The 27372-nt window shown below is 45.3% G+C and overlaps 1 protein-coding gene across 1 annotated transcript in view; it reads left to right on the top strand.

The window, feature by feature from the left end:
• The first annotated feature begins 463 nt into the window (after window positions 1–463).
• Window positions 464–27372, top strand: part of LOC140719437 (guanylate-binding protein 1-like) — a 44550-nt gene continuing 17641 nt past the window's right edge. Inside the window, exon 1 of the mRNA XM_073034112.1 lies at window positions 464–546. The gene's annotated coding sequence lies outside the window, so the exon portion shown is untranslated. The remainder of the gene's footprint in view (window positions 547–27372) is intronic.

The raw sequence follows: 27372 nt of genomic DNA, 5'->3' as shown, positions 1-27372 counted from the left end.
GTTATATATGGAATGACAGATCCCCAGAAGGATGTTCATTCTGGGATCTAATTTAAGTGTTTAGGGGTTCATGTATAGAATAACCTCTCCCTGTGAGTGTGTTACACACTGAGATACAATCCGGGGTTTTGGGGTGGACCAAATCTCTAGGAATGGATTACATGGTGGGTTCTAATCACGAGTTTGGTGGCTGGTAGGTGGGATATCCTCTATGTTCAATAACGCATATTCACAATTATTTATACACTGGTATTTAAGTGTCTGATCACAGCACAAAGCAAAGGCATATTTTTGTAGTCATCTAAGAATGTCGTTCTGGCTTCACTTCACATGTTTGTCATTTCTGCTATGAAACTTGAGTTCTACAAACAAAGTGGTTTCACGTTGGCACGCTATAAGGTGGTAAATCAGTAACATTTATCCTCTCAGGGAGTTCTGTCCTGGACATAGGTCATTGCAGTCAGGTGATGTGTACATGCTGACAACATTGAAAATCAATCTGGATCCTGGTGAAATCTCAGTGCCCACCACCGAGAAAGAATTTGGGTGAGTAGAGGATTTTAGGGGGGGGGGGGCTTCACATTGTATACACGATCAGTTATTTAATTCTGTGAAGAAACTAAATTGTGCAAGGGCAGCCTGCTCCATAACAGTGAGTACGAGGGATAGGAGGGATCAAGTGCTATGGGGTGTGTTTGTGGTTTATATTATAGAACAACAGATAAGCGAGAGTGAGTTATAGGCTGAGTCCTAACCCAAGGATTTGAGGGGATTGGGATGGTACTGTATCTGTAATGAGAGGGCTATGGAGGGTGGTGAGCCCAAGTGCAGAGTAAGGTCTAGAATGAACTCAGACTTAGACTAGAAATAAACAAGACAACACCAACAAAATCTAAACGCAAAATCACAAACAGTAGCTCTAGAAATGGAACTCCTGTGATTGAGCAGGGACTGCTCAGCATGAGGCCTGTAAGTACACACTTTCTGTGAAGGATTGTCACAGATAATAATTGGCAGTCTAAGTCTTAAAGGGATAGTGGCAACTCTGGGGAACCGGAATGCTGAAACCTGGCTACCTGCCCCTGTTCACTCAGTACCATGACAGAGCCACCTCCTAAGCCAACTCCTGATGGCCCAGGATGATCCTGATGGTGTAGGTGAAAGTCCTCTGACAATGTCGGGTCCAGGATGCCCAATGGAGGAATCTGGCTTCTTCCTTCTGGGCCATATTAATCTTAATCGACAAGGTACTGCCTTTTCACTTCAAACAATGTGGGTGTCCAAAAGTCGCCATAATGTGTAAGTAGGCTGTCCCTCAACAATTCTGGGAAGTGAATGAAATTTGGGAACTGAAGCCAATGGGTTGGCAGCCAGGGATTTGAGGCAGGATATGTGGAATGTGGGGTGAATCTGTATTGTGCTTGGGAGTTGGAGACAATAGGTAACCAGGTTGATGCTTTGCAGGATTTTGAATGGGCTGATGGAAAAAGGGACCTGTGTTTTTGGATTCAGTGGACGTGGGGAGATCTCTAGTTGAGATTCAGACCCACTGACCAGAATCAGAATCAGAACCAGCTTTATTATCACAGGCATGTGACGCAAAATTTGTTAACCAGAAAGAAGCGCTGGTCTCTGTCCTCTCCAGTGGTTGGCCTGGTCTTGTTGTTGCCACAAGTTGGCCAACAACATCTCTCTCGCCTTAACCCATTTATGTCGACGTCTCTGGATTAGCACAAGGCCTTTAAGTATAAACTTTCCATGAAGGAATACGGCAGACAATAATTGGAAGTCAGAGTCTTAAAGGGAGTGTGTCAGCTAACCACATTCCAGGGAATTGCAGTGCCGAAACTTGGATGCCAGCTGCTGTTCAGTTGGGACCATGACAAAACTCCCCTCCCCCCAACCTATGGCCAGCTCCTAAATGCCCAGGGTGATCATGATGGTGCAGCAGTAAGTCCCCTAGGCTGCGAGTTACCCCAGGATGCTCAGCCAGGTGCAAAGCATGTCCCCAGTTGACCACCTGCGAATGAACAGGAAACAAGGATACATCTGGGAGGAGGACTATTACCTATATCTGTTCTATGTTCCTCTTGGGCTTGGTGCAGTCCTGGGCCTGGGGGTCTCTGTAGATGTCTCTCTTCAAAGAAATTGAGAGAGAAATTAGTAGCAAATACATGAGCTCCATCTGTGAAGTATGAAGCGTATATGAAGTGTGAAGTATACATTTCCAGTCGAAGTTTTGTTTGGCAAAATAACTTTTTACCACTTCCACAATATTGACTGTCTTTGTGTTTTTCAAAACGAATTTGAAAATAAAAACTCTTTCATGGAATCAGCATGCACAGAACAAACAAAAACAGGGAGCTGTGGAATTTGGCTATATTTGAGGCAATAGATTAATAGATTCTTAGTCAGGACTTGAAAGTGATTAGGGCAGAGAAGGAACTGGATCACTGGAGATGAAATGGAACAGACTCGAAAGCGAGCCTAATTCTGCTCTTATTTCTTATGATCTTATGGTCTTATCAGAGAACTGTTTCCAGTCTTTCCCCCTTTCTTCGAGTCGACAAACCATCCGGACCATTTCCAGTGCATATGATTTTACTAAAATCTCTCTTATAGTGTGGGGCTGATTGTGCTTGGCAAACTGGTAACAAGTTCAAAGTATATTTTATTATCAAACCACATATATGACCATAAATGACACTGTGATTCATTTTCTTGTGGGCATACTCAAAAACAAATCTGTAGAATAATAACTATAACAGAATCAATGAAACACCGCCCAACTAGAACATTCAACCAAAGTGCAGCAGACAACAAACTATGGAAATACAAAAGGAAGAAATAATGATAAATAAATAAGCAATAAATATCAAGAACATGAGATGAAGTCTCATTGAAAGCGGCATTTCAACTTCAAGCGGGTTTGCAGAATAACATAAAATAAATAAAGCTAAATAAAATGTTTGATTCAACTGATACATTTTAAACTCAATACTTTTGTATATTTTAAAGTAATTTGATAACTCTGCAAAGAAATACTTAATTTGTATGTTAATTAAGTGAAGTGCAAGATATGCCAAGTTAGTAAAACAAGGGAGGTTTTACAATTCATCCAAAGTTTTAACACTTTTAATGGCTTTTAGTTACTCAGTTAGACACATGGATTACAGCAGTATCTCAGGTGTTGAACTTCCTGGAATTCAATTATTGTTGCAAATGTCATTGTGTGGTATTACCAAAGGCCACGCAGCTTTGTCGAGTCTCATTTGAACTGTCCCGTTTTGCAACCATGGTCGATACAGCAGCGGTTCCAATAATTACCATAATTTTAAAGTAGTGATGCCCGTGCAGTAAACAATATTGAAATATTTGTAACAATTGTATTAAGATATGAAAATGTCTGATTTCTATTGGTGACGAAGAAACTGGTACTAAAAATCAAACACAAGGGTCCTGACGAAGGGACTCAGCCCGAAACGTCGACAGCGCTTCTCCCTGTAGATGCTGCCTAGCCTGCTGTGTTCTACCAGCATTTTGTGTGTGTTGTTGTTGGTACTAAAAATATTAGTTTAGTTTGGTATTACTGTGGTTAGTTGCCAACATTCATAATTGAAGGAGATGATAAATTTCAGTTAGAATTTAGTGAAAATAAAGATGAAAACTTTTTCCCCAGGTTAAGAACCCCTGGTCTAGTTAGATAGAGATGAAGTGGTATAGCATATCCAGGAGAATGTCATTGATGAAGGTTTGAAATACTGTAGGAGTGCCTGCCAACCCGAAAGGTGCATGGTACTGTATGCCATTTTTTATTAGACTGTGTCACGAATGCATGTTGTTTGTGCTATGGAGTTCCAATCTGGAGAATCTCAAAGGCCATGTTTGTGGAAGGGAGAGAATACCAGATTTTAGGGAGTCATCGTGCAGGATTCCTGAAAACTTAATTTGATGGTTGAGTCAGTGATGAGGAAGGCAAATGCAATTTTAGCATTCATTTTGAGAGGACTAGAATATAAATGCAAGGATGAAATGGTTGTCATATGAAGATCGTTTGCTGGCTCTGGGCCACTGCTCACTGGAATTCAGATGCATGAACATTTCTCAAATGTTGAAAGGCCTCGATAGAATCGATTGCAGAAGATATTTCCTATAGTGTGCAAGTGCAAGAACAGAGGATGCAGCCTCAGAATAAATTACATCCATTTATATTGGAGATGCAGAGTTATTTCTTTGGCCAGAGAGTGGTGAATCTGTGGAGTTTGTTGCCACAGTCACCTTTGGAGGCCAGGTCGTTGGGTCTCATTGGTTTTGGATATTGCCAAGTGTGGAGCAAGAGACAATGGAACAGGTCTAAAGTTCACAGGCTTTAATGCAAACAGAGTTAGAAGAAAAAGAAAACAGTAACAGTGAGGCTAAACAGGGCCATTATCTAAAACTCTCAAATGGAAAACGAAGCCTACACTATGGCTGAAAGGACTAACGAATACCGCTGGACTTCAGATTCAGTTGATTCGACAGTCCAATTTCTCAGGCAAGGCCAAATGCAAGCAGGCGGAGAAGCGTTGCTGTGCTGGGTTCAAAACTAGACAGCATTACGACGGAAAAAACGGAGTTAAATACTATCACGATGAAATAATAATTAGCTGACACGTGCATATTCACGAGCGCATTCGCAGTATCTGCACACCTGCCCCGCTTCACTAGGCAGATCCCTTGAGGCGCCACAGACCTCCGTCCGCTGGAAGTCCCGGATGAGCGAATTGTCCAAGATGTCCCTCGCTGGGATCAAAATGTGTTCTTCTGAGCCATACCCTTCCCAGTCCACAAGGTACTGGACATTACCGTTTACCGGGCGAGATGCTAGGAGGTGCCGAACCGTATAGGCAAGGGAACCATCTACCAGGCGGAGAAGAGAGGTGACTGGGACCACGGGAAAGGTAGTAACCAGCTTGAGCTGGGAAACATGGAATACTGGGTGGATTTTCAGTAAAGCTGGTATACGTAATCTGCACGACACCTTGTTGACAGCCTTTTCAACTGCAAACGGTCTCATGTAGCGCGATGTTAATTTGCGGGCTCGACTTTAAGGGGGCGATCCCTTGATGCCAAACATACCTCCTAGCTTCAATGGCCTTTTCTGCTCTCGGAGCCGATCAGCTTGCTGGGAATGTTTCTGGGCGCGCATCAGATAAGTCCTGGCTCGTCTCCAGTTGCGCTTGTAGCGCTGGATCAGTTGTTCAGCAGCAGGAACTCCTACGTCAATCTCATGATCAGGGAAGAGCAAGGGCTGATATCCCTTCTGGCATTCAAAGGGAAACATACCAGTGGAAGACGATTGGAAGTTATTGTGTGCGATCTCCGCCCAAACCAATTGGGGCTCCAGGATGTGTGGGATGGAAGAGGCAAGGCGGCGAAGGGTTGTCTCCAATTCCCGGTTCACTCTCTCCATCTGGGCATTGGATTGGGGGTGGAAACCAGATGAGAGGCTGGTCGTGGCTCCTATAAGAGAGCAGAAAGCCTTCCAAAAGTGGGAAGTAAACTGTCGTCCACGATCAGACACTGTCGTGAAGAAAGCCATGGAGCCTAAACACATGTGGAACCATGAGTGTGGTATTCTCACGAGCCGATGGGAGCTTGGGGAGGGCAATGAAGTGGGCAGCCTTGGAGAATTGATCCACGGCCACCAAAATGATGCTGTTTGCAGTGGACGGGGACTACCCTGTGATAAAATCTACTGAGAGGTGGGACCACGGGTGGTGGGGCACAGGCAATGGACACAACAGACCCGCAGGACGCTGGCGTGATGTCTTGTTCCGAGCGCAGGTGGGACAGGCAGATACAATGTCGTGGACATCCTGGGACATAAATGGCGAGCAGAATTGTCCCTTTATAAACTCCTGGGTCCGTTGAATTCCCGGATGTCCAGCCAGACGGGAAGAGTGACCCCATTCCAACATTTTGGTACGCACGCTGCAGGAATAAACAGCTGGTTGGGAGGTTTCCCATCGGGGCCTGGGTCTGACTGTTGGGCGGCTCTCACCTCTGCGTCCATTCCACAGATCACCGGAGCAGCAATACATGAGCGAGGAAGAACCGGCTCTGTATCAGCATTGTCCCCAGGTCCGTCGAAGCGACGGGAGAGCGCGTCGAACTTTGTGTTCTTGTTCCCGGGATGATAGGCAAGGATGAAATTGAGGCGTGTGAAGAGAGGTCACCGGGCTTGAGGATAGTTGTTTCTCTTTGATTTCTGAATATATGAGAGGTTCTTGTGATCTTTCCAGACTAAGAGTGAATGTTCTAACTCTTCCAGCCAGTGTCGCCATTCCACCAGGGCGTTCTTAACAGCCAGAAGTTCACGGTTCCCTACATCATAATTCCTTTCGACTGGGGTCAAACGACGGCACAAAGGTGCAGCCGATTATCCTCAGACGAGCGTTGAGAGACCATAAGACATAGGAGCAGAATTGGGCCATCTAGCCCATCGGGTCTGCTCCGCCATTCAATCATGGCTGATTTTTTAAAAATATAAAATATCTCCTCCTCACTCCAATTGCCGGCCTTCTCTACGTAACTTTTGAAGCCGTGTCCAATCAAGAACCTATCAATCTCTGCCTTAAATGCAGCCAGCGACCTGGCCGCCAACAGCTCCAATACCTACATCGGATGCATACACCTTGACAATGAATGGCTGTTGCAGCAGCAGCAGCGGGACCGTGGTGAAACGTCGTTTTCGCTCCGCAAATACTTGGTCGGCACCACCCATCCAATGGAATCCTGCTTGGTGAGTCTTCTTGGTGAGTGCACTTATAGGTGCCGCGACAGAGCCGAACTTCGGATGAAGCGGTGAACTAAGTTCGCAAACCCCATGAAGCGCAGTACCTGTTTGGCTGTAGATGGTTTGGGCCTCTCTGCAACTGCCTGAACTTTACTAGGTTCCATTTGAACACTGGATGGGGTACGTATATAGCCCCAAAGCGACACCTGCTCTTTATGAAATTCACACTTTTCGGGCTTGGCGTTTAGGTTATTTTCAAGAAGCCGTCTGGTTACTCTCCGGAAATCCTGGGTGTGCTCCTGATGAGAGCGGGAATAGATAAGGATGCCATCGATATACAAATACAAACTGGTTCAGCATGTCCCTGAGCTCATCGTTAACCAAGGCCTGGAATACTGCGGGGAAGTTGGCCAGACCAAAAGGCGTCAACGGGTACTCCTAGTAGCCATTAGAAGTGTTGAAAGCCATTTTACACTCATCCCTTTCTCTTACCCGAACCAGATTGTAAGCATTGCGCAGATAAATTTTGGAAAATATAGTTGCTCCCTGGAGAAGTTCAAACGCAGACGCCAGCACGGGAAGAGGATGGAGGTTCTTCACAGTGATGTTCAGGGGGGCGATAATCGATGCAGGGATGGAGCCTGCCATCTTTCATGTTCACAAAAAAGCAGCCCACTCCTGCCGGCGAGTTTGACGGACGGATAGACCCCTTGGCCAACGCCTCCTTGATGTATTCCTCCATGGCCACCGTTTCAGGAGAAGAGAAGAGAATGAAAAGAGCCGGCCCTGGGGAGGACTATAAGGTCGATGGCAAAATCGTAGGGCCGGGGTGGGGGCAGGGTGTTGGCCTTTCTTTTACTGAAAACCTCAAAGAGATCTGCATATTCAGCCGGACTCCCAGGCAGGTCCACATCCTTAGGTGACACAGCAGGGAATTCATGGAACGGAGCTTGAGGTGGACCCAGATCGGTAGACAGGCATGCAGGTCACCACTCTTGGAGTACTTTCAGAGACCAACCGACCTGTGGATTATGTCGGGATATGCAGGGCAGGCCAAGTACCAGTGGCAGTTCAGGTGAATTAAACGGATAGATATTTCACCATGTTGGTTGCCTTTGGTCATCAGTTAGAGGTGTTGAGTTGAAATGTGATTCTGACCGGTGCCCAGAGATCGACTTGACGTTGATTTTTTTTCCTCCTAATTCTGAGTTGCAATTCCCCATCATTGAGCTAGACAGATATCCATGACATTCCCAGTTGCACTGGAGTCGATAAACGTCTAAGTTCATGGGCCAGACCTCCACGACAAGGAAGCAGCGACCATTACACAATTAGGGGAAGGCGACTGACGAGAGAACCGCCCTGCGTCAGGATACCCTTCCCTGCTGCTGGATATTCTCTTTTACTGGACGCTTGGAAAATTTCGCCAAGAAGTACCCTGGAACACCTAAATAGAAGCAGGAACATGTCTCCTGCGCCGTTCTCGTTACTCCTGAGACAGGCGCATGCGTCCTACTTGCAGAGGTTCCTCCGTGGATTGGGAGCTGGGTGGTGAGGGAGAGAGGTAAAAATGGTGATCGGAGGGAGCGTAGGAAGCTTGAAACATGCTTTCCCTGCACCAGTCAGTTCCGCGGTGGTCAACTCGAATAGCCAGATTAATCCCGTCATCCAGATTATTTTGCTCATCCTATTTTGCGATCTTATGCCGGACCCTCATTCCAACCCATCTCTACTGCAAGCGTACGGAATTTAATTGCTAGGCTCTCACCGTTCCTCTGCCTTGGCGGGGGCCCAGGAGTCGGTAGGCAGCCTCCTGACCCCGTACTGAAAGATCAAAAGGCCTCCTTAACTCCGCCATGAAATATCGGAACGAATGGGGCTGCGGGGCACCTTTACTCGCCTAAAGCGTTGAACAGGCTGAGTGGGGGTCCATCTGTTAGAATGACCATGAACGCATCATCAACGAAACGACCAGGCTGCCCTTGGAATGTCAGCTCGCATTGGGTAACAACATTCTTGCGGCAATCGGGATCACAGGCATATCTGCCTGCTTGTGGAATACTCGGTCCGTGTACAGACGCGGGTGTCTGTGAGGGTTCGAAGGCGGGAGTTAGCTCAGGTCCAGGCGTGGGAGCGAGAGCGGGAGAATTAGTAGCAGAGCTTGTCAGGGCAGCAGAAAAGGAGGACGTGCGAGATGCTGGGACTGGGACTGAGGCGGCCCCAGGCTGTTGAATTGCGTTGGCGAGAACGTCAACGGCTGTCAGCTGACGCTGGCTGTGCACAGCAACTTCGTGATGCATCTTTGTGTGGTCGAGACTTGCTGTCACCGGGTTCAGATTATGGCCCAAGTGTGGAGCCAGAGACAAGGGAGAGATTTGATAGTTCGCAGATTTTAATGCGGATTGAGGTAGAAGGAACAGTAAACAATAAACGCTAGGCCAAACAGGACCGTTAACTAAAGCTTTCACATGGAAAATGAAGCCTACACTATGGCTGAAAGAACAAACGAATACTCCTAATCTTCAGAAGCAGTTGACTCGACAGTCCAATTTCTCAGGCAAGGCCAAATGCAAGCAGAGAGAGAAGCATTGCTGTGCTGGGATCAAGTCTCGATAGCACTACGACGGAAAGAATGGAGTTAAATACTATCACAATAAAATAATAATTAGCTGACACCTGCATATTCACAAGCACAATTGTCGTATCTGCTGTGCTGCCGAATCCGTGGTTGTGACAATTTGTTCCAGGAAAGGCCATTCTATGAGGATCCAATCATGCAGGGCAGCAAAATACGCCCTGAACCGCACATTCTTTATCTTCAGCCCTTCATTCTCTGACAGAGAAAACTCAGTGGTGGCCATCAGTGGTTCCTCTCTGGTTAGGGGCATCAGCAAGGTAAATGAATCAGACTCAAAAGCAACATTCACACTTCATACCATGATAAATTTGTCAGAATCTTGACAAAAATGTGAACATTTGCAGATGCTGGAAACCAAAGCAACACACACAAAATGCCGAAGGACCACAGCTGGTCAGGCAGCAATAAATAGAAAGGAGTAAACAGTGATTTTTTCAGGCTGACACCCCACTTCAGAACTTGGCGACTAGTTTCTAAAACCTTCTCATCGAAGTACAGGATGAGTTGGGGTTGTCTCTACTTGAATAACTTCAAGGATCTCGCAGCTGGGGCATCCTTTTCAGGACTGTCCCTTCGATCGTTGGCCCAACTACTGAAAGGGCTCAGCTTATTTGTATTCAACCCCCATGCATGCAGGTGTGACTGCCTTCAGGCACTGTGTATTTTCGTTTCTTTCTCGGTCTGCTACAACGTCGAACTTGACGTCTCTTCTGTAACTGTGAACACCTTCGAGGCGACACGTGTGGCAGCAGAACTCTCAATGGATACGATTAAATATTCTCGTTTCAGTCTGATACGCTAAAAAGCACAACTGTTTCCGAGGTCAGTACAGTCAACAAAGATGTCTTAATGCATTTAAATGAACTATCGCCGCTTATAACCTCGATCTGCAGCCATGTTTCCTGCGTGGAATTGTGCATTTACGGAAAAGGGATTTTAAACGCCCATACCGACTATCTTGCTGGCAAACGTGCAGTCTCTGATGAATAAAATCGATTATCTCAGAGCTAGAGTGCTGAATCAGAAGGACATTAGGATCCAGTGTGTCCTTTGTTTCACGGATGCTGTACATTGACTATCGCTCAGCATTTTACACCGTCATTCCCACAATCCTGATTGAGAATTTATAGACCTCGGCCTCGGTACCTCCCTCTGCAATTGGATCCTCCACTTCCTAACCTCAAGACCACAATCTGTGCAGATTGGTGATAACAGCTCCTCTTCGCTGACGATCAACACTGGTGCAGCTCAGAGGTGTGTGCTTAGCCCACTGCTCTATTCTCTCTTTCCCATGATTGTGTGGCAATGCATAGCTCAAATACCATCTATAATTTGCTGATGATGCAGCCATTGTTGGTAGAAGAGCAGATGGAGACGAGAGGACGTACAGGAGCGAGATATGCCAACTAGTGGAGTGGTGTCGCAGTAACAACCTGGCACTCAACGTCAGTAAGACGAAAGAGATGATTGTAGACTTCAGGAAGGGCAAGACGGAGGGATGCATACCAATCCTCATAGAGGGATCAGAAGTGGAGAGAGTGAGCAGTTTCAAGTCAACACGTACAAACAAGCTGGATGAACTCAGCAGGTCGGGCAGCATCCGTTGAAAAGAGCAGTCAATGTTTCGGGCCGAGACCCTTCGTCACGACTGAAGAAGGAGGGGGCAGAGGCCCTATAAAGAAAGTGGGGGAAGGGGGAAGGTGCAGGTGAAAAACCAATCAGAGGAAAGATCAGGGGATGGGGGAGGGGAAGCAGGGAGGGGATAAGCTGGAGAGGTGAAGAAGGAATGTAAGGGGAAAGCACTATGGGTAATAGAAGAAGGCAGAATCATGAGAGAGGTGATAGACAGCTAGAAGAGGAGGCAGAGTGTAAGTGTGATAGGGAAAGGGAGAGGGAGGGAATTACCAGATGTTGGAGAATTCAATGTTCATGCCAAGAGGCTGGAGACTACCCAGACGGTATATGAGGTGTTGCTCCTCCAACCTGAGTTTGGCCTCATCATGGCAGTAGAGGAGGCCATGTATGCAGATATCCGAATGGGAATGTGAAGGAGAGTTGAAGTGGGTGGCAACCGGGAGATCCTGTCTGTTGTGGCGGATGGAGTGGAGGTGCTCGAAGAAGCGGTCCCCCAATCTGCGCCGGGTCTCACCAATGTAGAGGAGGCCGCACCGGGAGCACCGGATGCGATAGATTACCCCAAAAGACTCACAAGTGAAGTGTTTCCTCACCTGGAAGGACTGTTTGGTGCCCTGAATGGTGGTAAGAGAGGAGGTGTAGGGAAAGGTGTAGCACAGTTTCAAATTCCTGGGTGTCAAGATCCTTCAGAACCTAACATGCTCCCAACATATCGATGAAGTATTTGAGAAGGCAAGACAGCGACTATACTTCATTTAGAGTTTGAAGTGATTTGGTAACAACAAATACACTCAACATTCCATGGATGTACTGTGGAGAGTATTCTGACAGGCTGCATCACTGTCTGGCATGGGGCGGGGTGGTTACTGCACAGGAATGAAAGCACCAGAGGGTTGTAAGTTTAATCAGCTCTATCTCGGGTCCTAGCCTACAAAGTACCCAGGACGTCTGCAAGTTGCGGATTCTCAGAAAGGCAGCATCCAATATTAAGGACCTTCAGCACCCAGGGCATGCCCTTTTCTCACAGCTACCATCAGGTAGGAGGTACAGAAGCCTGAAGGCACACATGCAGCGATCCAGAAACAGGTTCTTCCCCTCTGCCATCCAATTCCTAAATGAACATTGAACCCATGAACTCTATCTCATGTTTTTGGACGATTGATGTTTTTGCACGATTTTAATCTATTTAATATATGTACGTATACTATAATTGATTTACTTATTTATTATAATTATTATTATTATTTCTTCTGTGTTGGCACATGGCAAAGTAGGTAAGGTGTTAGTCCAGTGATCTGAAGGTCGCTAGGTGGAGCCTCAGCTAAGGCAACGTGTTGTGTCCTTGAGCAAGGCACTTAACAACACATTGCTCTGCGATGACAATGGTGGCAAGCAATATCGGCCCTTGCTCTGCCCTTGGACAACATCGGTGGCGTGGAAAGGGGAGACTTGCAGCATTGGCAACTGCCGGTCTCCCATACAACCCTGCCCAGGTCTGCGCCCTGTGCTAATCCATGGTTTCTCGAGACTAACGGATGCCTATTTCTTCTTCTTCTATATTATATATTGCATTGAATTGCTACTGCTAAGTTAAGAAATTTCATGACACATGCCGATAAAAATAAACCTGATTCTGAATCTGAACTCTGATCCCTTCCTATCTATTGTCCCCATTTTTTTTTATTCTGAGCTACATGACTAATCATTCATCTACCTTCAGCAACCAGCTTACATTACAGAATACAGTTCCTGTTATACTTAACATGCTGTTAGCCATTTGCTGTCAGTTCTCTCGGTGTTACGTTTGCGTTTGCTTTGGGTCAATTTTCATCACATGTGGGTAGATTTGAAGCAAAACATATAAAATGCAGCAGGATCTCAGCAGGCCAGGTAGTATCTCTGGAAAAAAGTGATCAGTCAACATTTCGGGCCGAGACCCTTCGTCAGGATTTCAACAGTTTTCTGCCCAGAATGTTGACTGATAACTCTTTTTCTTAATGCTGCCTGGCCTGTTGAGTTTCTGCAACATTTTATGTGTATTGCTTTGATGCAGCCGCTGGTGTTCATCACTTACATTCTCTGCAATGGCACTGTTATCAAGTGCGCTTGACCTCTTGCTCTGTCTATGGGGGTGGGGTGTGACATGAAAGTTAGTCGTATGCTTTCACCTGATTCCAGTGTTTCCACTGGCTACCTCGCACACAAACACGGGTGTAATTTGTTAAATGTACCATCTGTGGTCCTATCTATCTCGGTCATTCTATCCCTATAAGTTGCAGGTTCACGACAACCCGTTTTTACCCCATAAGAGAGTCGCTTTGCTTGCACCATCAATAATTTGTAGGGGCTGAGACCCAACGTGCGGTTTGAAGTTGTTCACTATCTCATCAGAATTACTAGTAATACATCAGTCCATGTTTTTCCCATCGCTTTAGCTTTACTCAGGAAGGTTTGATTGTTTGATTCGTCCTTACTACCATTTCTGAGCTCTGAGGGTGGTAGGGTATTGTGAAATCCATAACAACTGGCACATTTCCTTCATCAGTTTCCCTGTGAGATGTGCTCCCTGATTTGAGTCCTCCTGGGCTGGGGTTCCCCAATAAAATCCTGAACTAGAATCCATGCAGCCATGCTGGTGGTGCAGACCCTTGTTGGGAAAGCCTCTGCATAGTGAGCCTGTCTGGATCTCGGACGAGCCGCCTGGACCCTGTGTTCCATGGCTGGAAAACAACAGATGTTTCTGTTTCGACCAGAGGTGAGTTGACACACTCATTGTCATGTTGTGATGCCAGAGGCATGGTAAAGGAATCTTTCAAATCTTGCGGGGGGGGGGCGGGGGGGTTTTTACGGCGATCTATCGAAACATGCTCAGGTTTAATCCTCTTATCTATGATACGTAAAAGTCTTTTCTCTCCTTTCCAAACCACAGTAAGGGGATCTAAGGGGCTGTTGGTGTGCATCATGGCGCACGAAAACGAACGAGGCTGAATGTAGGTCAACAGGTACCCAAGAGTGCTGTACGCCATGATGGGAGGTAGGAATAGCTGAAAAGGAATTGTATTTACTGAGGAGGATGCCACACGTTTGAGAAGACGACCAGGCGGTCCTGGCATAGGAATGAAATCACTTAGCACATGTGACGGCTGCCTGTGTACCAACTCAGATCCTGCTTTGGAGCAGTTCTGAGCTCCAGTAGGACTCATGGGATATGATCATGCCAACATTCATCAATCAAGGAAGCCCTCAGAGCAGCCTTTAAGGACCAGTGAAACCGCTCGCATAGGCCATTGGATTTGCGGGTGAATCGCCGTGGTGTGATGTATCATATTGCCAGGGTTCTGGGGCAGCGCCGCCCAGACGACTGAAATAGATTGGGGATGGTGGTCAGAGGAAATACCTGATGGGGTGCCAAGCCGAGCAACCCAGGTGCTGATGAACCCCCGAACCATGCCTGCGGCCGTCGTTGCTGCTAGACGGATGACCTCTGGTCACCTGGTGGTACCGTCCACCATGGTAAGAAGGTGCATGAAACCACTGGAGGGGGTAAAGGGATAATGTTCAAACCGTTGCTCTGGAACCTGAACATGACAGTTAATTTTTTTGCCTGCCAGCAATCCGCAAAGGCGGCAGTCCAATCACGCACGTCCTTCTAAGGCCGTGCAAACAATCTTTCATGCAACCAATTTATCTGAGGCCTTCCGTCCTGGATGCCAGAGGCCATGTATGAAGTCAGCTTCTAGTTTTCGGCCACGATGGTGCGAGGGTGACCGGTTGAGACATTGCACAGCAAAGAAACCCTAGCTTCACCGAACTTAATGTCAGTCAACTGCTGTTCAATAAGCCTGAACCTCTGGGTCAGTCAATTGGTCGGCTACCATGTTGGCATAGTCAACCCGTGTGTGTAAGGCCTCAATGACTGAGAAAAGCAATCAGCCACGGCATTATTTTTCCCCTTGATATGTTGTATATCAGTTGTTAATTCGGATATGTACGCCAGGTGGGCGTTGCTGTCAGATTGACCAAGTCTCTGATACTTTGGCCATCACGTGCACGAGGGGTTTGCGGTCAATGAACGCTGTGAAATAGTGACCGTCTGGAAGAAAACAAATACGATGGACAGCCAGACAGAGACCGAGAAGGTCATGGACAAAAGTGATGTACTTCCTTTCGGGGGGCCGGAGCTGCTGACTGAAGACGTTGAGCGGCTGCCGCACACCTCCAACCAACTCTTCGTGCTCAGCATTCACAGCTTAGTCTGAGGCATCAGTATTATAGCTCTGAGTGCAAAGGGGAGCAAGTGTGCCAGTAGGGTCACGTTGTGAAGAACACGTTTGATATCAACAAATGCCTTGGTCATGTCCGCTGACCAGTTAAGCACTTGATTAGGGGTATTGCTTTCAAGCGCACTATTCAGGGTGAGCTTAAGTTCAGCAGCTCACGGAATGAAGCAATGAAAGGAATTTACCATACCTAAAATCTCCTGTCATTGTTTTGTAGGGCGGATGGGTGGGAAATCATTAATATTGGCTACTTTGGACGGGATGAGTTTCGCAACTTCTGTAGAGATGCGATGGCCTAGAAAGTCAATGATTGACAACCCAAACTGGCATTTAGCAGGGTTAATAATCCACCCATGTTGACTTAAGTGCTCAAAAAGTTTGCGGAGATGAGATACATGTTCAGATTTGAATGCAGTGGCGCAAGCATGTCATCTAGGTAAATAAAAGGAAAATATAACTCTTCTAATACGGAGCCCATCAGTCTAAATTCATCTGCTGGACTTCCAAGGTTCTCTTATCTTTCCATCCCTGTCCTTCCTTCTACTAGGAGCATACCTTTCCTGTAATCTGTGCAATCGATCTTTAAACAGTCTCCACATGTCTGATGTGGACTTCCAGAAAAAAAAGTTATTTCCAATGATCTCTTCTTAGTTTCTGCCTAATGCCTCTACTCCAATTTAAAACTCTCCCTCAAGAATCATACCTACCGTCCTCTGTAGCTATTCCAACAATTAAGGTGGTGTGGTCACTGTTCATTTACTGCATACCTACCGAAAGGTCTGCCACCTGGCCTGGCTCATTACCCAACATCAGGTCCAGTACAGCCCAACCTCTCAGTGGACCATCCACATATTGATTGAAAAAACATTTCTGGATACGCTAAATAAATTATGTCCCATCTAAACCCAAAAGAGGGAAGATTAAATCCACACCCCTCCCCCCATGATAACAACCTTATTATTTTTACACGTTTCCTTAATCTGATTACATAGAAGAAGAAGAAAAAGAAAGCCCTTAACTCTGAGTGGAGTCATCAGGACGCCGTCGAGACAGCGTTTTTTTTTACAAGGACGAGTTGTTAGCTCGACGCGCAACCCAGCACAGCTGAAAAGCGTGCAAGGGAGCTGTCTGGATTCAAACTCGGGAGCTTTCGCTTCGAAGTCCGGCGCTGATGCCACTACGCCACCAGCCGGCCAATCTGATTACGTAGCTGTTCCACAATGTTTCTTTCGCCATTGCAGTGTCTGTAGTACAATCCTATCAGTGTGATCGACTAGGTGCCTGACCCCTCCATTATGTCTCCCCTGCGTGCAGCTGTAATATTGTCCCTCATGAGTCTGTAAATTCATTACCTTTCCCATTATACTCCTAGCATTAAATAAACACCCTTCAAACTATCCGATCCATCATACCAGTTATTTAGATTCTGCTTTTCAATACTTTCCCTGTCACCCTTCCCTTACTGACCTGGTGCTCCGGTTACCAGACCCCTGCAAAACGTGTTTAAACTCTTCCGAGTAGCATTACCAAACTCCCCGGCTAGGATTTTGGTTCCTTCCCAGTTCAGGTACAATCCATCCCTCCTGTACAATCCATCCCCTTCCAGAGAAAAGGTTCCAATGATCCAATAACTTGAAACGCTGTCCCCTGCAACATTCCCTCGGCCACTCATTCATCTGTGCTATCACCCCATTCCTTCTTGCACTAGCCTATGCCACTGGGAGTAATCCAGAGATTGCTACCTTGGAGTTCCTTTTCTTTAGCCTCTATTCCATCTCTGCACATTCACTACATAAGACCCCTTCCTTTTTTCTACCTATGTCATTGGTGCCAATATGTACCATGACCTCTGGCTGCTCCCCCTCCGCCTTGAGAATATCCTGCAGTCGTTCTGATACATCCTGGACTCGAGGACCCAAAAGGCAACACACCATCCTGCTGTCTCTTTTTCTGCCATAGAATCTCCTTTCTCTCCACCGAAAGTCCTTTGAAACTACCTAACTACCCGAATTTACACTTCCCTGTTGAGCCTCAGAGCTGCACCAGCTGCCATTCGTCCGGTTATATCTGTCATAAGGAGGGTGCTGGGAGCGGACCCAAATGCAAGGGATCGACACTGAAGTTCTAGGAACTGGACAGGACTAGAGTTAGGGATGGGACAGGACACAGATTTGGAGCTGGGACAGGAACACAGACTTGGGCTAGGACTTTGGCTAGGAAAGTGGGACCAGGACAAAGAACTGGGAATTAGAAGCCTGGGCTTGGACTCCAAGCCAGAGACTGGACAAGGACCCAGAACCTGGGTCTTGACTCAGGCTCGGACCCCGGAACTAGTGGAGGATATGACGTGGCTAAAAGACTGGACACGGCTTGGGTTCTTCGAGGCTTGGCTGCCGGACTATGCAGGACTTGGGTTCTTCCAGGCTTGGCTGCCAGACTAGGCGGGGCTTCGGTTCTTCGAGGCTGAGCTGCAGGAGTAGACATGGAACTCCTGCACAGGACGAGCCACATGGATAGGACAAGAACCCGATGCCTTGACTCGATCTAGGGACACATGAACACGGAGCCTGGGTCTTGAGAGAACAGGAACACAAGGACATGGAACACAGAGCCATGACCTAGGGAGCAGGTTGTAGGGCCGGGACTCGTACACAGAATACAGAGATACGACTCCAAACACAAGGTAGCGGTAAACGGCCGGACCTGCCTAACGAAGGCATGGGCAAAGAGACGGTACCCAACAAAAGGTAGCGGCAAATGGCCAGAACTACCGAGCGAAGGTGAGGACACAGAGACAGTTCCAAACAACAATAGACATTTCCTTATCTAGACACAGCAAGGCTCCGCTCTTGCTCCCGGCAGATGAACTTGACAGCGATAATGGTAAGGCTTCAGGAGGGGAGGGGAGGGACAGTCCAGCAAATGAATCTCTCTCCCTCTCTCCCTCTCGTTGGCACCCAGCTTAATGCTGCATTACCGCCGCCTTCTGCTCCGGATTGTGCGATAGACTCACATTCTAAATCCTTCACCCAATCGCACACACACACATACCCTAACCTACACTTTATCCTCCCATCTTGGGCCATCCTAGTACCCTATTCCTGTTTATCCATCATATCCTATAAAAAAAAACCCTGTACCCCTTAAGAAAGCTAAAAATACCCTAACCTGTGTTCTCTCACCCATGCCCAGCAAACCTTTTAATGTGAATTCCTGCACCCCCAATTCCCTTAGATTAATTCTCATCATCTCTCTCTGTATCCCATACTTCCTGCAACTCAGAACTACATATTCTACAGACTCCTTTTCGTGACATTCCTCACACGGTCCTGTCTGGTGTTTCCCTATCAATTTCAATGTTTGGTTCAGTTCACAGTGCTCCAGCCTTAACCTAGTCCACACAATTTCCTCTCTTCTGTATCTGCTACCTACCCTAGTACCTGCGACACTTTTTTGTATTTGATATAAATGACTCCCTTTCCCCTCCCTGTCCCATCTTTCTTGCCACATTTGGTTGATTTTTTTCCCAGAGTACACACTTAACCTCTGCTTTACTGATATTAATGTGCATTTCTATATTTTCTTTCTTTAAGGCCCTCTTTGCCAACTCATCCACCCTTTCATTCCCCTTCACCCCTACATGAGCTGGAACCCATAGAAATTTAACCTGACCTCCCTGATTTGCAACTCTTGTGACTGACTGAGGGACTTCATGAAGTACATCTTGCCGGCTGTTTGAGTGAGAAGACCTTAAACTTGCTAGAACTGAAGATGAATCTGAGCACATCAACTCTTTGACTAGTCTAGCTTTCTCCACCTAACGCAACGCAACCAACACTGCCATCATCTCCACTGTATACACCGCTAACTTATCAGATGTTCTTCTGCTGATTGCAATTGCTTTTGCTGGTATAGCCACCCCAAACCCTATCACTCCTGTTTCAGGTTCCTTAGCACCATCTGTATAGACCTGAGTACAATCACTATACATTTCCATCACATAACAGTTAAATGCATTTACCAAATCAGTTTTATACTTTCCTTTCCTTTTTACCTCTAACAAATACCAGTCTACGTCAGGCCATACCAGCTTCCATGGAGCTACAACCGGCTAAACCACTGAAGGACTTATCCTCAGATCAAACACTCCACATGATCTAGCAATATCAGTCCCTACCCGACTAAAGTTTTCCCTCTGAAACCTCCCATTTTCCCAGGACTCCTGCGACACTCCTTTAGCAGGGTGAGAATCATTGTGCCCCTGCAAATTAGCCCAGTAGTTTGCCATCAATTGCTTTCTTCTTAATTCCAAAGGCATTACTCCCATTTCTACCTGCAGGGCTGATACTGGTGATGTTTTAAAAGCCCCACTGCACACTCTCAAAACCTGAGCCTGAATCACATCCAGTTTCCTTATAAGAGACCTAGCAGCTGATTGATATGCTACACTTCCATAATCCAACACAGATCTTACTAAAGCCACATACGTTCTCTTCAAAGCTGAACAACTTTTTCCCCATTCCCTACCAGTCAAACATCTCATCACGCTTATTACTTTTTTACATTTCTCCTCAACTTTCTTGATATGGTCTGCCCATGTTAATCGTGAATCAAATATAACTCCCAGAAATTTCAATGATCCAACCCTTTCTAATTTAATCCCATACATCCTTAACTTCTTCCCTACTTCAATTCTTTTCCTAGTGAAAAATGCAGTTTGAGTTTTTTCTACTGAAAATCTACATCCCCAATCATAACCCCACTCTACCACTTCATCAATTGCTCCTTGTAGTTTCCTGATTATATGCTCCATGTTCCTGCCTCTTTTCCACAAGGCCCCATCATCCGCAAACAGTGACCTACCTATATCCACTGGTACCTTTGTGAAGACATCATTGATCATAATAATGAAAAGTAACAGGCTAATCACACTACCCTGAGGTGTGTCATTTCCCACAATGTGCTATTTTGATAATTCTGATCCAATCCAAACTTGAATTTTTCTACCAAACAAAAAATCTTTAATCCAATGAAAAATCTCCCCCCAACCCCATCTTGTGCAGTTTAATTAATAATCCTTCCTTCCACATCATATCATAGGTTTTTTCAATGTCAAAAAACACTGCAACTACTGAATCTTTATTTGCCTGGGCCTTTCTTATTTCAGTCTCTAACCTTATCACTGAGTCCATGGAATTCCCTCCCTTCCTAAAACCACTCTGATAACTTGCCAGCATTCCTCTCTTCTCAAGATCATACGATAACCTTTCTGTTATCATCCTTTCCATTACCTTACATATATTTGATGTTAGTGCTATTGGCCTGTAGCTAGAGGGTTTTGATGGATCCTCGCCGGTTTCCTTATTGGAATTACTACTGCTTCTTTCCATGTACTTGGTAATCTTCCCTCCTCCCAAACTCTGTTATAAAAATGCAGTAACTTCAAGAGCGCTCCTTCTACTAGATTTTTTAGCATAACATAGCATATTAGATCTTTCCCTGGGGAGGTTGGTCTCGATCTCTTTATTGCTCTTACCACTTCTGCCAAAGTAAATGGATCATCAATTATATCATCTGTTTCTTTCCTCCTGTTTAACACACCTGGGTATTGACTCATTGTTCTTTCCTTTCTCCTTCTCCCTTCTTCAGACAAATGTTCTGAACTATGTATCTTTACAAATGACTTGGCCATGATCTCACCCTTATCCCTGCTGGAGACTGCTGTTTCCTCCTCAGATATCATTACTGGATATTCCCAATCACTTCTATCTCCCCCCACCCCCCCCCCCATCTCCTTAATCATTCCCCATACCTCTCCCACAGGCGTTGTTCTTCCTATTTTGTTGCAAAAACTCCTCCAACTTGCCCTTTTAGCTTGATGTATATTTCTTATCACCACTGCCTGTGCCTTCTTATATTGAATCAAATGCTGCATATTATAGCTTCTTTTAACTATCCTGAATGCTCTATTTCTGTTTTTTACAGCCTGATAACATTCCTCTTCCACCATGGTTCTAGTTTTCTAATCATCCTATTTTTATTCCTGGGTATAGATCCTTCTGCTGCCATAATAATTGCTGAAGTCACCTGACTGTTTAATTCATCTATCTTGCCAGAAATGTCAATCTTTGTCAATGCTTCTTCACTTAACTTCTGGAACTTAACCCAATCTGCTTTTCCAAACACCCACTTTGGGATTCCACCACCTGGTCTTACTTCAACTCTTTCACCCACTGAACATAAAACTGGGTAGTGATCACTGCCTACTGTTGAAGCAGTCCAAACTCCCCAGTTACTAATGCCAGCCAAGATATTAGACACTAACATAATATCTAATACCGACTCAGTTCCTTGTGTTATGTTTATCCCTGTTCCTCTGCTATCATTCATACATACCAAATCCCTTTCTTCCATCAAATCTTCAATTACCTTTCCATTTGAATCTGTAATCGGATCACCCCATATTGTGCTGTGAGCATTGAAATCTGCACACCACACTATGTTATGTCTGTTTTGTCCTTTTATCCTTAATAGGCTATCCAAATCCAACCTTTTACATGGATTGTAGTAGTTATTTATAACCACTCCCTCCCCTCTCTCCCACATTTCCACCACTATGTATTCCTGATCGTCTCCTTTTTCCAGAACTCTATACGGTATACCTTGCTTGATTAACATAGCACAACCCCCTCCTCCCCCTAGATTTCTATCTTTCCTTATCATTATATACCCATATACCAGAAAGTCTAAAGCTGGTTTCAACCAAGTTTCCTGAATACACACTACATCGGGTTTTACAACCATTTTCTTAATAAAGTCTTTAAATTCCTGGCCATTGGCCAGTAAACTCCTTGCATTCCATTGCAAAAGAATCGCCATAATGAGTATTAACCAACCTATGACACTTCCTGGCTTGACTGGTTAGTGAGGTTCTCCCTCACTTCTTTCCACGTCAGTCCTACTAACCCTAAATGGTTTACTGCTGCTTTGATCACCAGCAGTCACTTTTTTGTCACTTTTTGACTTTACCTCAGTCGTACTATTAATCACTCCTGCAATGAATTTTACTAGAGCTTTTTTTGCTACATAAATCCTGTTATTTATACTTTGCTGCATCTCTCTCATCCCTATTGCTCCCTGTTCATTAGGAGAATTATCCTGTTCTCTTGACATTCTTACAGCTTCTGCATAAGTGATCTTTCTTTTCACTCTTATTTCTTGAATTTTATTCTCCCAGCTCATAGCCTCACACCTACTATATGCCATATTATGAGCTCCTCCACTATTACAGCATTTTGTTTGCACTCCTTTTCCACACTTTCCATATTCATGATCACCCCCACATCTCTGCCTTTTACAGTTTTTAGCTATGTGTCCAAACCCTTGACAATTATAGCACCTCAATGGTTTTGGCATATATACCCTTACTGGGTAACTCATGAAACCCAGGAAGACATTCCTTGGCACTCTTTCTTCTTCAAATTCAATCAATATGAATTCACTTTCCTTTTTCATTCCCTCCTTTGTTGTTTTCAGTCTTAGAACATTAGTTACTTTTTCCTCTTTGATATTCCTCTTTAACTCCTCCATGTTTATACTCATTGGTACACCCGTGATCACTCCTTTACAACCACCATTTCGTGCTCCCACCCTCCCTGTATATTCCACCTTGCATTTTCTTATCTCTTTTAGCTTGAGTGCTCTCTCAAGTTGTTCCTCATTCGCACATCTTACCAATAGATTGCCATCATTAAGGACTTTTGCAAATACTATTTCCCCTATTTTATTTGCCAGAGTTGTTGTTAGTACAAACAGGTTAATTTTCTTCATGTGTCCTTGCGTCTTCTCATTAAACCTAATTATGCTAACACCTCCTCTCTGAAATTGTTCAACTTCCTCACTTTCAGAACTCTCTCCACTGTCATTCTTTTACTCCCTTTGTCTCAGTTTTCATTCATCCATCCCCTCACTATCTCCTCATTCCCTTTATTTCTCCCTGCACAATAATCCATTTCTCCCCAGCTGCCTACCTCTGATCCCAAATCCCTATCCCGCTCCTTCTCCACTCTCTTCCCCTGAGCTCCTCCTTTCACCTTGTCTGCCAATTACCAGACCCGGGTGACCCTCTCCCAGCAATTCCCGCTCCTTCCCCACTCTCTTTCCCTCAACAAGTTCCAAACCACATTCACGCATGCACCAACTCACCCCCCTCAGCCCGCTCCAGTCAGCCCCCTCAGCAAATGAATCTCTCTCCCTCTCTCTCCCTCCCTCTCCCTCTCCCTCCCTCTCTCCCCCGCCCCCGTCTTCTTTAACGGCGGTTGGCACCCAGCTTAATGGTGCATTACCGCCACCTTCTGCTCCGGAGTATGCGATGGACTCACATTCTAAATCCCTTCACCCAATCGCACACATACACATGCCCTAACCTACACTTTATCCTCCCCATCCTAGTACCCTATTTCTGTTTATCCATCATATCTTATAAAAAAAACCCTGTACCCCTTATGAAAGCTAAAAAAAATACCCTGACCTGTGTTCTCTCACCCATGCCCAGCAACCCTTTTAATGTGAATTCCTGCACCTCCAATTCCCTTAGATTAAATCTCATCATCTCTCTCTCTGTATCCCATACTTCCTGCAACTCAGAACTACATGTTCTACTGACTCCTCTTCCTGACAATCCTCACACAATCCTGTCTGGTATTTCCCTATCAATTTCAATGTTTGGGTTAATGCACAGTGCTCCAGCCTTAACCTAGTTCACACAATTTCCTCTCTTCTGTATCTGCTTCCTACCCTAGTACCTGCAACACTTTTTTGTATTTGATATAAATGCCTCCCTTTCCCCTCCCTGTCCCATCTTGCTTGCCACATTTGGTTAATTTTTTCCCAGATTACACACTTAACCTCTGCTTTACTGATACTAATGTGCATTTCTATATTTTCTGTCTTTATTGTCCTCTTTGCCAACTCATCCACCCTTTCATTCCCCTTCACCCCTACATAAGCTGGAACCCATAGAAATTTAACCTGACCTCCCTGATTTGCAACTCCTGTGACTGACTGAAGGACTTCATGAAGTACATCTTGCCAGCTGTTTGAGTGAGAAGACCTTAAACTTGCTAGTACTGAAGATGAATCTGAGCATATCAATGCTTTGACTAGTTTAGTTTTCTCCACCCAACGCAACGCAACCAACACTGCCATCATCTCCACTGTATACACTGCTAACTTATCAGATGTTCTTCTGCTGATTGCAATTGCTTTTGCTGGTATAGCCACCCCAAACCCTGTCACTCCTGTTTCAGGTTCCTTAGCACCATCTGTATAGACCTGAGTATAATCACTATACTTTTCCATCACATAACAGTTAAATGCACTTAACAATTCAGTTTCATACTTTCTTTTTCTTTGTACCTCTAACAAATACCACTCTACATCAGGCCATACCAGCTTCCATGGAGCTACAACCGAATAAACTACTGAAGGACTTATCCTTAGATCAAACACTCCACATGATCTAGCAATATCAGTCCCTACCCGACTAAAGTTTTCCCTCTGAAACCTCCCATTGTATTGTATTGTCCCGGTACTGAAGAAACCACAACCAAAGGAGTTGAATGACTTCAGACCTGTTGCCTTGATGTCGCACGTGATGAAGACCATGGAGCGGCTGATAATACAGAATCTGAGGCCACAAACCAGGCACGCCCAGGATCCTCTTCAGTGTGCGTATAAGGAGAAGGTGGGAGTGGAGGATGCTATCACGTATTTGCTGCACAAATCACTCTCTCACCTAGAGGGGGTCAGTTGTGCTGTGAGGATTACATTCCTTGACTTCTCTAGTGCCTTTAACACCATCCAGCCCAAGATCTTAAGGCACAAACTAACGGAGATGGGAGTAGACTCTCACATGGTGGATTGGATAGTGGACTACTTGACAGATAGACCTCAGTATGTGCGGTTGGGAGACTGTAGGTCTGACACGGTGGTAAGCAGCACAGGGGCGCCGCAGGGAACCGTACTCTCTCCGGTCCTGTTCACCCTGTACACATCAGACTTCCAATATAACTCGGAGTCCTGCCATGTGCAAAAGTTTGCTGATGACACGGCCATAGTGGGGTGTGTCAGGAATGGACAGGAGGAGGAGTATAGGAAACTGATACAGGACTTTGTGATATGGTGCAACTCAAACTACCTGCGTCTCAATATCACCAAGACCAAGGAGATGGTGGTGGACTTTAGGAGATCTAGGCCTCATATGGAGCCAGTGATCATTAATGGAGAATGTGTGGAGCAGGTTAAGACCTACAAGTATCTGGGAGTACAGTTAGACGAGAAGCTAGACTGGACTGCCAACACAGATGCCTTGTGCAGGAAGGCACAGAGTCAACTGTACTTCCTAAGAAGGTTGGCGTCATTCAATGTCTGTAGTGAGATGCTGAAGATGTTCTATAGGTCAGTTGTGGAGAGCGCCCTCTTCTTTGTGGTGGCGTGTTGGGGAGGAAGCATTAAGTAGAGGGATGCCTCACGTCTTAATAAGCTGGTAAGGAAGGCGGGCTCTGTCGTGGGCAAAGTACTGGAGAGTTTAACATCGGTAGCTGAGCGAAGGGCGCTGAGTAGGCTACGGTCAATTATGGATAACTCTGAACATCCTCTACATAGCACCATCCAGAGACAGAGAAGCAGTTTCAGTGACAGGTTACTATCGATGCAATGCTCCTCAGACAGGATGAAGAGGTCAATACTCCCCAATGCCATTAGGCTTTACAATTCTACCGCCAGGACTTAAGAACTTTTTAAAAGCTATTATTAATGCTTTTTGAGATAGTGATTTAGATGCATATCATATTTTTTACTGAGTTAAGTATTGTATGTAATTAGTTTTGCTACAACAAGTGTATGGGACATTGGAAAAAAGTTGAATTTCCCCATGGGGATGAATAAAGTATCTATCTATCTATTTTCCCAGGACTCCTGCAACACTCCTTTAGCAGGGTGAGAATCACTGTGTCCCTGCAAATTAACCGAGTAGTTTGCCATCAATTGCATCCTACTTAATTCCAAAGGCATTATTCCCATTTCTACCTGCAGGGCTGATACTGGTGATGTTTTAAAAGCCCCACTGCACACTCTCAAAGCCTAAGCCTGAATCAAATCCAGTTTCCTTATAAGAGACCTAGCAGCTGATCCATATGCTACACTTCCATAATTCAACACAGATCTTACTAAAGCCACATACATTCTCTTTAATGCTGAACAACTTGCTCCCCATTCCCTACCAGTCAAACATCTCATCACGCTTATTACTTTTTTACATTTCTCCTCAACTTTCCTGATATGGTCTGCCCATGTTAATCGTGAATCAAATACAACTCCCAGAAATTTAAATGATCCAACCCTTTCTAATTCAATCCCATACATCCTTAACTTCTTCCCTACTTCAATTCTTTTCCTAGTGAAAAATACAGTTTGAGTTTTTTCCACTGAAAATCTACATCCCCAATCATAACCCCACTCTACCACTTCATCAATTGCTCCTTGTAGTTTCCTGATTATATGCTCCATGTTCCTGCCTCTTTTCCACAAGGCCCCGTCATCCGCAAACAGTGACCTACCTATATCCACTGGTACCTTTGTGAAGACATCATTGCTCATAATGATAAAAGGTAACGGGCTAATCACACTACCCTAAGGTGTGCCATTTCCCACTATGTACGGTTTTGATCATTCTGATCCAATCCGAACTTGAATTTTTCTACCAAACAAAAAATCTTTAATCCAATTAAAAACTCTCCCCCCAACCCCATGTTGTGCAGTTTAATTAATAATCCTTCCTTCCACATCATATCATAGGTTTTTTCAATGTCAAAAAACACTGCAACTACTGATTCTTTATTTGCCTGGGCCTTTCTTATTACAGTCTCTAACCTTTTCACTGAATCCATGGAATCCCCTCCCTTCCTAAAACCACTCTGATAACTTGCTGGCATTCCTCTCTTCTCAAGATCATATGATAACTTTTCAGTTATCATCCTTTC

The sequence above is a fragment of the Hemitrygon akajei genome, chromosome 31, assembly GCF_048418815.1.
Source record: "Hemitrygon akajei chromosome 31, sHemAka1.3, whole genome shotgun sequence".
In the NCBI taxonomy this organism is placed as follows: domain Eukaryota; kingdom Metazoa; phylum Chordata; class Chondrichthyes; order Myliobatiformes; family Dasyatidae; genus Hemitrygon; species Hemitrygon akajei.
This window is presented reverse-complemented; position numbering and strand designations above follow the sequence as displayed.